This window comes from Benincasa hispida, chromosome 12 (assembly GCF_027475165.1).
Source record: "Benincasa hispida cultivar pf3 chromosome 12, pf3_genome.v1.1, whole genome shotgun sequence".
NCBI classification, from domain to species: Eukaryota; Viridiplantae; Streptophyta; class Magnoliopsida; order Cucurbitales; family Cucurbitaceae; genus Benincasa; species Benincasa hispida.
In genome coordinates this window covers 6,054,680-6,069,239 of record NC_143489.1, presented here as the reverse complement: position 1 = coordinate 6,069,239, position 14,560 = coordinate 6,054,680, and the positions used below count along the sequence as shown (strand labels likewise).

At 35.7% G+C, this 14,560-nt stretch overlaps 1 long non-coding RNA gene across 1 annotated transcript; it reads left to right on the top strand.

Moving 5' to 3' along the window:
* The first annotated feature begins 960 nt into the window (after positions 1-960).
* LOC150031726 (uncharacterized) lies at positions 961-5,098 on the top strand. Its single transcript, XR_016525552.1, has 5 exons — positions 961-1,590; positions 1,721-1,833; positions 2,096-2,172; positions 3,732-4,592; positions 4,674-5,098. It is a non-coding gene; the product is annotated as an uncharacterized LOC150031726 (long non-coding RNA).
* Positions 5,099-14,560: the final 9,462 nt, after the last annotated feature.

Genomic DNA, 14,560 nt, shown 5'->3' with positions numbered 1-14,560 from the left:
GCGTTGACGGTTGTTGTGTATCTGCCAATTCTCATCGCAAGTCTTCTATTGCTCAATCTGTTTGATTAGGAGTAGGAGTAGTGTGAATCCATTAAACTTCTTTTTACTTTTATTCATCGCCTCAAACACATTGCTTCACAAGCATTATTGAGTGACAAGTCCCTGTGTTCGACCTCGGATTACCCGAGAAACTTGCGTTTTCGTTATACTTGGCGAGAAGGCAAGAAAACTTGTGATAGGAACACATGGTCATTGCATACTAGATTAACGCATTTTCATTCCAACTTATGACCTCCAATGCATGGGCATAAACGCATAGCTTAAGTATGTACAACGCATGATTGCGTGCAATAACCCCATCATCTTTCCCTCTTATCCAACACATAACACTCCCCCTCAAGTTAGAGCAAATATGTTAATCATGCCCAGCTTGTTGCACATATAGCTTATTCTTACTCCATTTACTGCTTTAATAAGGGATATCTCCCAATTGTTCTTTAGTCTTCATATATCCTGTAGATATCAACCCTTCTTGTATTTTCTCGCGAATAAAATGACAGTCCACTTCAATATGTTTAGTTCGTTCATGAAATACTGGGTTGGATGCAATATGGAGAGCAACTTGATGATCACCCCATAGTTTAGCTGGCACAGTAACATTAAAGTCTATCTCAGACAAAAGTTGATGTATCCATACTATTTCACCACTTCAAGAATTTTGGGTTTTAATATCGGTTGGAAAAAGTGAAATCGAATGTATAATATCAGTTTTGTTTTTTTCTTAAAAAGTGGATCTATGTCAGTTTAAAACCGACATCGTAGGGGTACCTTTAATGTTGATTTTCAATCGACATTAAAAACTCGCTTCACTTTTTCCTCTAACTTTCTATTTTGCCCCCATTTTTTCATTTCCCTCTTCACTCTCCCTTTATGTTCTTTTTCCTCTCATTCTCACACTTCCCTCTTCAGACCTTATTCTTTCTCACTCCTCTCTTCCAAAGTGGATTTGTTGGTCGTTCTGTCGGATCTGCTGCTTATTTTATCGTCATTCACATGTCTCCGCCGGATCTGCTGTTCGTTTCGTCGTCGTTCGCGTGTCTTCAGATCTGCCGCCATTGTCGTTGGTTGTTCGTTCTACCGTCGTTTGTCGTTTGCTACATCCAATTCATTTTGCAACTGATATCATTCTTCGTCATTCGATGAACATTCATGGTTATTTTGCTTAAGGGAAACAGATGAGATGTGGGAGACAGTATGCTAGATTTCTTTGTTCAATTTTATTGCTGCATATCTATCTCGTAGAAAATGAGAATGTGATGCAAAGCTTTGTGCCTTAATGGTTTCTTGATATGTTTTATGTTGCCACTTCTGTCTTCCCTCCGAGATATAGATGCAACTGAAGAAAAATTCTTCATGCCTGGATTGGATTTGTTTGCTTAAAGAGGAAGATTTTTACTGGAAATCCTAATTTTCTTTTCACATTTCCTTCCACAGTGCTGGAGCCATTCTTTAACGCTGCTGCTTCTCAATTTGTTTTGGGACATCAAATTCCCTTCAGTTTGTGGCTTTCTCTAGCACCTGTTATTGTAGGTAATTCAGTAACATCTTTCCTCCATCTTCCCTTGATTTGTCTCACAATTTTCCCAATCAACATGCACCTTTATTTTGTTAACTTATCTCAGTATGCCTTTTTCTAAACATGCAATACTACATGTATTAGGTGTGTCGATGGCATCACTAACGGAACTTTCTTTCAATTGGACTGGCTTTGTTAGTGCAATGATTTCAAACATTGCATTTACCTATAGAAGTATCTATTTAAAGAAAGCGACGGTAAGAAGTAGGAAACGAAACTTTTAGCGCACGGTTTTAGAGCTTTCTTTTCTTTAGAAAGTAAAGGTTTTGAAATAGCTATATTATAATGGTTGGCCATTGGTTTTGTGATAACGATTCTGTGGTTTCAAAACCTTAAAAGTAAAGAATAACATAATTGAAAATTGAAATGCTTGCAACTATTATCACACAATCAATAACGGCATTACCAGCATTAACCTTAAAAAATCAACTGAGTGACCCATGGTGGTTGTGTTGATAGGAAAAATGGAAGTTAAAATTTGCAAAATGTTGTGGGTTGACAGAGGAGTGTACAAGGGCTACTCGAGCGGATCCAAGGTTAGTTAATGAAAAATGGGTTGTTATTTTAGACCTTTCTATAATAATAGTTGAATATAATAATAGTTTTTCTATTTATTTTTCTTTATGTCCAAGAAAGCACTCCATATTTCCTCTATTATTGTTGTAGGTTATTAAATATATGTATTGGAAGAGTTCTGTAAGGGAATGAGAATAATCAAAATGCTCGACATTGTAAGCCTCTATTTAGAATGTTTGTTTGTTGAGAGGGAGAATGCTTTGGCATTATAAAGATTTAAGAGAATTGTGTCTATTTAAAACCGACATTAAAGCCTGAAATTCTTCTAGTGTATATTCAATCATGTTACTTCAGGTATAATTTTAATGTATTCAATAGTCACTATGTTTTGAAACTGTACACTTAATCAACTAAATAAGATGGCTTGTTTTTTTTTTCCTCTGTGGTTTCACAGACCACATAATCAGTCAAAAAGTTGAAATCAAAGTCACCAATTAATTTAGATTCAAGGTTAATTTATTGGATGAGGGGAAGAGCTGAAAGTCCATGCAAAGAGAGTGAAATTTCTTCTTGGGTGGAAAACTGATCTCTAGCTGTAATTTTCCTTCCATTCTCCTAATTTTTAATGTCATCGAGATAATCTGACACTTTTGTGACACTGATGTCTTTGGACACCAAGTTTGGATTATATTACTTTTTAATTATCTTTTATTTTTCCCTTGTTGGTATTGACTATATAGGTTTTTTTTTTTTAATTGAGTAAAATGGCGGCTTAATATATATTTTCCCTTCTGGTATAGTTTTGCTCTTCATTTCGAGTTTTGGACTTCAAGTATCTGCTAATGGAGATAGTCATTTCTATATCTTAAAGAATTTTGAGGCGTAATGAGTAAATATATTAATATTATTTATATTTCAACTTTGTTTCCAAGTCTCCATGTTTATCTTTTTAGCTTGTTTGAATATTGAGAGAATGAAAAGTAAAATTTCAACTTTGTTACACTTTTATGATCTTTTATTTATAGAATATGTATAATAGGCTAAAAAAGACTTTAAGGATTCTACCGTGTTGTTGAGGGTAAAAAAGTTTAGGAGAGTTATCTTTGTGACTATATTTGTGATTTGTTTAGGTAGATCTTATGCGCTTGAAATTGGTTGAAAGTTAAAAACAACTTTGTTTCCAAACCCGAGGATGTAAATATTGTTTTCCAGACCTTTCTATAATAATAGTTTTTCTATATATTTTTCCTTCATGTCCAAGAAAGCACTCCATATTTCATCTATTGTTCTTATAGGTTCTTGAATATATGTACTGGAAGAGTTTTATAGGGGAATGAGAATAATCAAAATGCTTGACATTATAAGCCTCTATTTTGTTTGTTTGTTTGTTGAGAGGGAGAATGATTTGACATTATAAGAATTTAAGAGAATTGTGTCTGTTTCAAGAAAACTCCTGCTTCCTTAGTTATACTCCTACGAGTTTAGGTTTAGTTCATATTGATTGAAATTGCCTCACATTTGTGTTCTCTCAATCTCTTCCTCTACCATAACATGATGTATATTGAAACTCTCCTTGTAGGTTGGTCTTGGAATTCAAAAGAAGGTAGTTTGGTTATCCAATATATCATCTCCCTCACCTCCATAATCTATTGATTTCAAAAGAAGGTAATTTGATTATCCATTATGTTGTCAACAAAATAGTTTATATTCATTCTATTGGATATTTAGTGTTGATAGGACCATTTTCTTTTCTACTTGAATGTCTCTTCATTAAGAATATGTGCTTGTGATATGACATGTTTTTGGATGTTTTGCCTGTTAGTTGATTCTACTGTAGGAAAATAGTACTCGTTTGTAGTATCAATTAGGTCTAGAGGGCGTTGGACTAGCGTAGTTGGCTAGAGAAAATAGTACTCGTTTGTAGTATCAATTGTGTCTCCGCGGGATCTGCGTGTCTCTGCCGAAGCGCCAAAACCACGCTTGTAATGAAGAGGTGAGTAAATATATTACAATGAATTATTTCTCTTAAGGCCATTGGCCTCTTTGTAGTTTAGATTGGATTAGAATGTAAACATATTGGATTAGAATGTAACACCCGTTTATGACTCATGGGTAATATTTATTTGTAGTTTAGATTTGATTCAAGGTACTTGAGTTTGTGGGTTTCACTATAGTAGTTTGTGGGCTATTCATGCACTATGGTAGTTTTTGTGACAACTTTTGAGATTTGAAGTACATTGTGAGCTAAATTTGCTTATTGATATATGTGTTCTTGAATATTCATTTTTTGGAATTTCTGATAGTTCTGTTGAGAACAAATGGTTGTGAAATATTTTTGGAGTGTGTTTCTTTGAACAGGTTCAAGATAAATTTTTGGTTTTGTTGTGGTAGCATCGTTATGTTGCTGAAAATTTTCCATCGTCTTCTATCTCATATCTAGGTAAACAAGCTTCTCTTCTTCAAGATCTTGAAAAAGAAGATTCTCTCATTTATTCAACTATTGAGTTTTCTTGTTTTACAGGTGCAATAAAGGAGTAAAGATTTGGTATCGCAACCTCTTTATGCTTTTTCTTGGTGAACTCTAGATCCAACACATTCACCAAAAGAATTTTGCCTTGAATGTACCATTTATACACATTCCCAATAAACACGATTAGTTGAATATGAATTCTGATCACATTTTCACTTTTAATCCTTTGTCTTAAACCTTTTTTGTTTGTGATCCTTTGAACAACAGTGGTCAGACAAAGATGCCTATAACCAGACACTGCTGAAGCTGGGGGAGTCTGTTCATGAAGAATTATGAAGGGATCCATACTTACCAAGTGGAGAGGGACAGTAAACTCATAACGTTTGTAAAATCATAATGTTTGTATTACTTATAATTTTTGTTTTCAAGGGTTGATTTATTGTACGGCCTTTTAAATTATAATTTTATAGCAGAATTTGCGGATTAAATGTAATAGATTTGTAATCCATACATAAATAATATGTCATAGCCACAATGTTCGATGATGATGTGTCATGTTATACTTTTTGACCAAAAAAATGGATTCGACAACGAAATTTAAAAAAATGGACAATAATTGATAAAATGGACAGATTCTGGGTTTCAATATCGGTTTAAAGGGCTCCATTTGATTCTTGGGCTTCAGTTGCAACCGACATTAAAGGGCTTTAATGTCGGTTGCAAATTTCATTAAAGGGCTTTAATGTCGGTTGCAACCGACATTAAAGACAGTGCTATTAACGTACTTTAATGTCGGTTTAAAATCAACATTAAAGACAACCGACATTAAAGGGCTTTAATAACACTATCTTTAATGTTGGTTGTCAACCGACATTAAAGCCCGAAATTCTTCTAGTGCACACATAGATTGTACCATAGCTCTATATTCTGGCCCAACACTTGAACAGAAAACTACATTCTGTTTCTTGCTTTTCCACGACATCAAGTTTCCTCCTACAAAAACACAATATCCAGAGGTTGATCTCCTATATTCTCGAGATCCAACCCAATCACCATCTGAAAAGCATTCAACCCTTGAATGACCATGATCTTTATATAAGATCCCATGTCCAAGTGTAGCTTTTAGATAACATAGAATTTGTTCAACTATAGCCCAATGATCCACAGTTGGAGAAGACATAAACTGACTCACAATACTCATAGAATAAGCAATGTTAGGTCGTGTCACTGTTAAATAGTTCAACTTTCCAACTAATCTTCTATATTTCTCATGATCTTTAAACAATTCTCCTTCCTTAGCAAGTTGCAAATTTGGTATCATCGAAGTATTACATGGTTTGACTCCTAGTTTACCTATCTCAGACAATAAATTAAGTACGTATTTTCGTTGGGATAGGTAAATACCTTTCTTTCTTCTTATTACTTCAATACTCAAAAAATACTTCAATGGCCCCAAATCGAAATTGACCATGGAGAAAAGTCTTTAGAGAGGATTTACCTTATACATCATTTCTAGTGATAACGATATCATCAACATATACAACAATCAAAGTAATACGATTGTCAGATTGCCAATAGAATACAGAATGATCAGACATACTTTTCTTCATACCAAAACATTTGAGTGTTTGACTAAACTTACTAAACCGTGCACGAGGACTTTGTTTCAGTCCATACAAAGATTTTCAAAGTCGACATACCTTATCATTCTCCCCCTGAGCAACAAACCCAGATGATTGTTCCATATAGATTTCCTCTTGAAGATCACCATGAAGAAAAACATTCTTAATGTCAAATTAATGCAAAGGCCAATTGTGAGTAACAACCATCGATATAAATAGTTGAATGGATGTTAATTTAATGACAGGAGAAAATATGTCAGAATAATCAGTCCAATAAATTTTGGCATAGCCTTTGGCAATAAGATGAGCTTTTAACTGAGCCATTGTTTCATCGGGATTATCCTTTATAGCGAACACTCATTTACACCCAATAGCCTTCTTTCCAGTCGGTTCGAAATGAGATCCTAAGTACCATTATCATCCAGAGCAGTCATCTCCTCAATCATTGCAATACGCCACCCGGTATGAGATAAAACTTCATTGATTGAGTTAGGGATAGATGTCGAATCAAGAGATGTAATAAAGGAATAAGTGGGAGAAGACAACTAGTTATACGAAACAAACGAAGAACTAGTGTAAGTATAAGTGCGTCTACCTTTTCGAAGGGCAATAGGAAGATCATCACTCGGTCCCGGATCAGATGTCGAAGAAGCTAGTGGTGAAGGACATGGGTCTGAAGGTGGCTGTGGAGGACGCTTGGTGTAGACTCGAGTAACTAGAGGGTTAGAAGGAAGAACACAGAGGAAAGTGAAGGAGAGGATGATGTAGAAGATGTAATCTCATAGACCAAAATATCATCATCTTCCCTCTAACACGGACTCAATGGTGATGGACTAAAGGGTATATCTTCGAAGAATATAAGATTAGAAAATACGAGATACCTGTTCAGAGTAGGACAATAACAACGATAACCCTTTTAAAGATGCGAATAGCTTAAGAAAATGCATTTAAAAGATTTTGGATCTAATTTGGTACGATTTGAACGAATATCCCAAACAAAAAAAAAACAACCAAAGATCTTCAGAGCAACAAGGAAAAAAGATTTCGTAGGGAAAAGAGTACGATAAGGAGTCTCTCCATTTAAGACAGAGGAATGTTGGGATTGGTGTCTTAATTCTCCCAAAGTCTCGTTGTTTGTAGTTATACACATTGTTTATGAATAAAATAACTATTATTTCATTTTGGCATTTACTCATATCCAATAAACAAAGCTCCATGGTTATCTTATGTAAATTTAAGCATGTATATGAGATATACAAGTGGATCCCATGTCTTAAATAATAACCAAAATAGGTTTGTAGTATAAGGATTAAGGTGGGATACCTGATCCTGGTGACACTATAGACACGACCCACTTTGTAGGGGTTTACAAGTATTGTAAACTACTACAGATGGTAGTCCTGACCATTCATGTAGAGACATGCGTGTGGGAGTCTCCTATACAAAGAGTTTGTATAAGATCGGACCATGAGATCACTAGACTCTGTATATAACCCGTTAATACTGGAGACTTACATCTCACCTAAATGACCATAGGTGACATGACCTCAATCCTGAGCGTTTTAGGAACTTCTACCTTTAAGGGCGGTTCTTTTTAGTATGGGTGAGAATGACCAGATTGCCAACTCAACATGCCTACCTTTTTGTGGACTTGTCTGATCTGGGAGCTGGGAACTCAATACACAAGATAGAATTCACTCATTTCCCGAAGCAGGGGTAAGTAGATAGATTGCTCCCTTAAGGGCTTATTTTGGGGCTTAAACATAGTGGCCACAACTTCTCTTTGGAAGAGATGACTCGGTTATAGTAGGACTATGACTTATGTTCATTAGAGGGATTAGTGGTACTTAAGAAGTTGGATGTAACTACAGGGGCATAACGGTTATTGACCGAGCTGTACTTACGAGCGATCTGTTAAGGGTTGTCGCACTGTTGATTGGTTAAGATGGACACATAATATATCTGTAGTAAGGAGAGCTCAACTGTCGGTTTTTAGTGGAGTGTCTGACAGTTAACGGATGATGGATCCTGTGACTAAAGAGTTTAGTCAGTTATTCACGTATCGTTGGAGCTTCGAGCTATAGGTCCATAAAGTCCCCTTGGTAGCTCAATGGATTCAAGTTGAGGATCAGTTCTGTTGGGATTGGTGTCCTAATTCTCCCGGAGTCTCATTGTTTTGTAAAGATACACATTGTTCAATGAATAAAATAAGTGTTATTTAATTTTGGCATTTATTCATATCCAATAAACAAAGGTCCTTGGTTATCTTATGTGAACTTAAGCATGTATATGTGATATACAAGTGGATCATGCCTTAAGTGATAACCTAAATAGATCTGTAGTATAAGGATTAAGGTGGGATACCTGATTCTTGTGACACTACGGATACAACCCACTTTGTAAAGGTTTGCAAGTGTTGTAAACTAGTACAAATGATTGATCCTGACCATTCATGTTGAGACGTGCGAGTGGGGGTGTTCTATACAAAGAGTTTGTATAAGATCTGGACCACGAGATGACTAGACTCTATATATAACGCCATTAATACTAGAAACTTACATCTCACCTAAACGACCATAGGTGACACGACCTCAATCCTGAGTGTTTTGGGAACTCCTGCCTTTGAGGGCGGTCTTTTGATTACTATAGGTGAGAGTGGCCAGATTGCCAACTCAACATGCCTACTTTTTGGGGACTTGTCTGATCTGGGAGCTGGGAACTCAATCTACAAGATGGAATTCATTTCTTTCCCGAAGCAGGGATAAGTAGAGAGATTGCTCCCTTAAGGGCTGATTCTGGGGCTTGAACATAGTGGCCACAACATCTCTTTGGAAGAGAAGACTCAGTCATAGTAGGACTATGACTTATGTTCATTAGGGGGATCAATGGTACTTAAGGAGACAGATGTAACTATAGGGGCATAATGGTTATTGGCCCAACTGTACTTACGAGCGATTTGTAAGGGTTGCCACACTACTGATTGGTTAAGATGGACACATAATATATCTGTGGCAAGGAGAGTTTAGCTGTCGGTCTTTAGTGGAGTGCCTAGCAGTTAACGGATGGTGAATCCCATGACTAAAGAGATTAGTCAGTTATTCACGTACCGTTGGAGCTTCGAGCTATAGGTCCATGAGGTCCCCTTGGTAGCTCAATGGATTCAGTTGATGATCAGTTCTTGGTGTTGATTTGAAAAGTTCAAATTGACAAGAGGTATTTTGATTATATATGATATAATCGGTTTGATGTATAAGAAACATCTAGTGGAGGATTGATGTAAATGAGATTTACATTAAATACCATAGAATAGAAAAAGAACTATGGTTTATATGTTTCATGAGATGAAATATTAAAACTATAGGTTATAAATATAGTATGATAAGTTGGTTATCATTTATATTTATAATAATATTAATTATTGGATAATTAATTCTTTTTCTTTATAACCAAGTGAGTGGATGGTTATTGGAATCATGGTAACTGAGTTTAAAAGGAAAATGGTTTTCCTATTTTGAAAAGAAGTTTTTTACAAAATGTTGAAAAAAGTTTTTGAGATTTCTCTCGGCAAACAAGAAACTCACGGAGTCGTCAAGTAAATATGAACTTATTAAACGACGGCTGGGCGAGCTAAACGATCGTGTATTGGCGAGCTAAACGATCGTGCAGTATTTACTAAATGATCACATAGTTTTGCTAGACGATCGTTTGTCCTAAGTAAATAATCGTGTAGAGTCTATAGGCGGTAGACCGAGCTAAACGATGAGCTAAACGATCACATAGCTTTTGCAAACTATCGCTTAGCTTTATCTAAACGATTGGGCATCGTCTTATACGATAGGTCTCCGCCATCTCCCACTTGCCCAGTCGTGTACGCGATCGGTGTTTCCTCCTTCGTCTGCCTCATACCAAGTCCGAATAGAGCCCACCATTTGGATTCTCACACCGAGAATACCAAGGTAGCCTTGTTGGATTCTCACACCGAGAATACATGACTGTTTATTTGAAATGTTTAAAGAGCTATGGTTTATATGTTTCATGAGATGAAATATTAAAACTATAGGTTATAAATATAGTATGATAAGTTAGTTATCATTTATATTTATAATAATATTAATTATTGGATAATTATCTCTTTTTCTCTAATAACCAATTGAGTGGGAGGTTATTGGTGGTTTCATGGTAACCGTGAGATAAAAGGAAAAATGTTTTCCTAATTTTGGTAAGTTGTTAATTTGAGAATTCCAATCTCGGAAAGTACTCATGGAATAGTTGTCAAGTAAATCAAATTTACTAAACGATAGCTTGGAGAGACTAGACAATCGTGGAATGTTCCTACACGAAAGACACTCAGCTAGACGATTAGCTAAACGACCGCATAGCTTTTGATAAACGATTGGGCATCGACCTATACGATAGACTTTATCTTTTCCCACTTGCTCAATCGTTTACACGATTGCTCTTCCTTCGGTTTCTCGCCTCTAACAAGTCCACACAGAGCCCACCGTCTAGATTCTCACACTGAGAATACCAAGGTAACCTTTTTGGTGGTGTCATACTCAACTTGACACAGTCGAGGTACTATGAAGGCCGTTCGTGGTGTTCGGGGTGTTCGTGACCATGGTGATTGCTTTGTTCGAGTTCGCTGTGATCGTGCAATATAGCAGTCATGTTGTTCGAACGTTCAAGTGTTGTAGTGTGACGGATTATTTGAGCGTTCATGATCAAGGAACTTGAAGATGAGTCTTCAAAGGTTTGTTGATTCTTGCCCTTGATCTGTAATAAAGCATGCTGTAATTTCATTTTATGCATAACTGTATGTTTTCGTTTGTGATTGTAGTTGTAATGTTCATATACGATTGAAATTTGGAAAGATTCTTCAGCTGCTCATGGAAATCCTCATGTCTGATTTCCTTCAAGGAAGACATTCTATTAATCAAGAAACAAACAGTAGTTACAGCATCAGCCCAAAAAGGCTTTGGAACATCCATTTGAAAGGATAAGGTGTGGGTTGTTTCAAGGAAGTGTCTGTTCTTTCTTTCAGCAACTCTATTTTGAGATGGAGTATCTGCACAAGAGGATTGATGAATAATACCATGACCGCATAAGTAAGATCCAAGTACATGAAAAAAATATTTACCAGCATTATCAGTTCACAAGGTTTTAAGATAGACATTAAATTGATTTCGAATCTCGACATGAAAAACACAAGAATGAGACAATAACTTAGAACGATTTTTCATTAAGTATAACCAAGTTACACGAGAATAATCATCAACAAAAGTAACAAAGTAACGAAAACCTATTTGGGACACATCTAGACAAAGACCCCAAATATCATAATGGACTAACTCAAGAGGAGCATTAGCTCGTTTATGAACCCGAGGACTAACTAAGATGATAAATTTAGAAAACAGGCACGAATCACAATTCAAAGATGATAAGAAACAAAATTTTGGATAAAGTTTCTTCAACACAAAAAACGATGGATGACCCAAACGACAATGAACTTTAAACGGGGATATAACTTCATAATAAGCCACAACTTTTCGTATCTGATGGTAAAAAATGTAAAGACCCCTTGACTCATGTCCTCTGCCAATAATCTTCTTTGTTATATGATCTTAAAACAAGCAATAACAAGGAAAAAATAAGAAAAAACAATTAAGATCATGAGTAAGCTGACTAATAAAAATTAAATTAAAAAACAATTGAGGCAAATGTAGGATAGAAGAAAAAGAAAGTGATGGAGTGAGAGAAATAGTGTCGGGTCCAAGAATAGAGGAGGTTGATCCATCTGCCAAAGTGACAAAGGAGATGAGACAGGAGACAGAGGCATAGAAAATAGGTTAGAGTTACCTGTCATTTGAGCGATGGCACCATAGTCTATGACCCATTTGGTAGATGATGTAAGAAGACATTTCGTATTACCTCACTACAACAAAAGTCCCTTTTAATAACATCTTAGTATAGCATCTTATAAAAATCGTTAATAAAAATGAAAAGAAATTAAAAGGCACGCACGAGGGAATGAAAAAAATTAGGGCACACACTTGCGTACCAAATTTTCCTTTTCCACATCATGCGATCAATGTACTCACTTCTACCGTGCATACCTCTTCCACATCGTGCGTACCAAATTTCCCTCTTTCCCTATTTCTCACGTTCTTCTGCCTCCATTTCTCTTTCTCGTGTATTTTCTCTGGTTCTTCACTTCTATCGTTCTCCTTACTTTCCCTTTTCCACCTCTCCATCATTCTCCCTATTTTCGTGTTCCTCCATTTGATTTCTCCACCTCTCTGTCATATGTTTGTCATTCGCCATCTCTTCATCTTATACTCTATTCATCTGCTCATCTCTCATCTTCGACTCGGGGAATCTCTCCATCTTATACTCCGTTCGTGCGCCATCTACACTGTTCGCCCTAGTTTGCCATCTACAACTCCACAGTTTGTCAAAACACAACTTCTATATTCTCATTCTGTAATCTATAAAAAGGACAAACAACTAAAGGGACACACTCTCTTTGAGGTACTCACAAAACTTTTATTTTTATGTTACTCAAAATTTCCCTTTATGTTTCACAAATTATTTTAGTCACAAAGCTTTGTCATTATTTTTTCCAACTTGATGGTGGCTTTGTCATTCTTTTATTTTCATAATTTTGATGAGATGGTGTATTTCCACATTGTATCAGAGCCCAAATCCTAGAGTTTTATACTTCTCAATCTACTGCTTTTGTCAGCTTTCTGTCTCCATCAAACGGTCGTTGATAGAGGCAGATCCATCTCTGATCTACACTGTTCTGCCATATGCACAAATTCAAAGCTTCCCTGCCCTTTGTCCAATCACACGTGCTTTTTTCATCAACCTGGTTGTGCGTTCTACTTATATCTGAACGTTTATGTGAGCAATTTTGTTCTAGTGTTGGTGCTCGACCATTCAAACTCGATCCGGTCTAGAACTCAATCCTCGATTTCTACTGTGAAGAACTCGATCTGGTCCAGAATTCGATCCTTGGTCGAACTTGATCCAAGTCTTGATCTGATCCAGATCTTGATCCCTTGTCCAGAACTCGATCCTCAATCGAACTCGATCCAAGTCTTGATCCAGTCCAAAACTCGATCCTCGATCCCTCACTCGATGTTCACCCACTTGCTTTTTTTTTTAATAGGTTTTATCTTTTTTTCCCTCTATATTTATGCTTTATGATTGTTTATGCTACCATTTTTTTTTCTATTTGTGGTTATTTTGGTGAATTTCTGCTTTGATTAAGGAAAAGTCCAAGTGAAAATGCAATTACCCATTAACTAGAGGATTGAGAAGAAAGATAAAAATCTCATTGAAGAAATTGGAATACCTAATTTCAATTGCAAAGGGTTGTTCTTTTTCCTAAGAGTAGGAGCAATGAGGTATGTAAGCTTATCTTTCATTTCATCATCTGTTCAATTTGTAATGCTCTTCTATACTCTCATAAGTTGTTCTTTTATTGGGAGAAGTGTTATATCTTTCCAATATATGCATAGTTATTATTTATACTCTTGTTTGGATTGACAAAGCGTTTCCAAGATTATTGGTGATAGGGGAATGAGATCCTTCAACATCCTGGTTATTAAAAAAAAGGGGTGACAAAAAAGTAGAATCATATAGAGATATAGAAACTTGTAGGAGTTTCCTACTTAGAGCTGATGGCTGAGTATTTTACATCAAAAGTAGAAAAAAGTAGAATCATGTGTTGAATTCGTAATGCTCTTCTATACTCATTGTTTTTTGGATAATATGCAGTTTTTGGTGTCAAATTGAATTAAAAATAGGAAATACTTGCTCGTTGTAACTTAGATATTTGTGAATTGATGTTAACCATTGTGCCTATCCTTTGTTGCTTTGAGTTAAATAATCAACATCGACTTTCTTCCAAATCATTATTTTATTATAGAACGATTTTATGTTCTTGTTCTCTTAAGGGGTTGTGTTATTTATTCTCTTATTTTGTTAAGCGGTTGTGCTTTTGTGTTCTTATTCTGTTAAGGGGTTGTATCTTTGTTCTCTTAAGAATTCAGAGAAAATTATGTTGATTATTTTTTGCAATTATAGGCCCAAAATTAATGCCTTCTGTTGTTCTTTATGATTGAAATATAACTCCAAGATGGAGTCTATGAATTTTTCCTTTAGATTCAAAAGTGATGTTAATAAAATTTCAAGTGTAATATAATGTACCATTATGGAAGATATCAGGTACTAGTTCGAGTTTCTTCTTTTATATTTTTTGCACGAAGTTGACATGTAACAAAATCTTTTGTTTGTATGTTTCTCAATTTT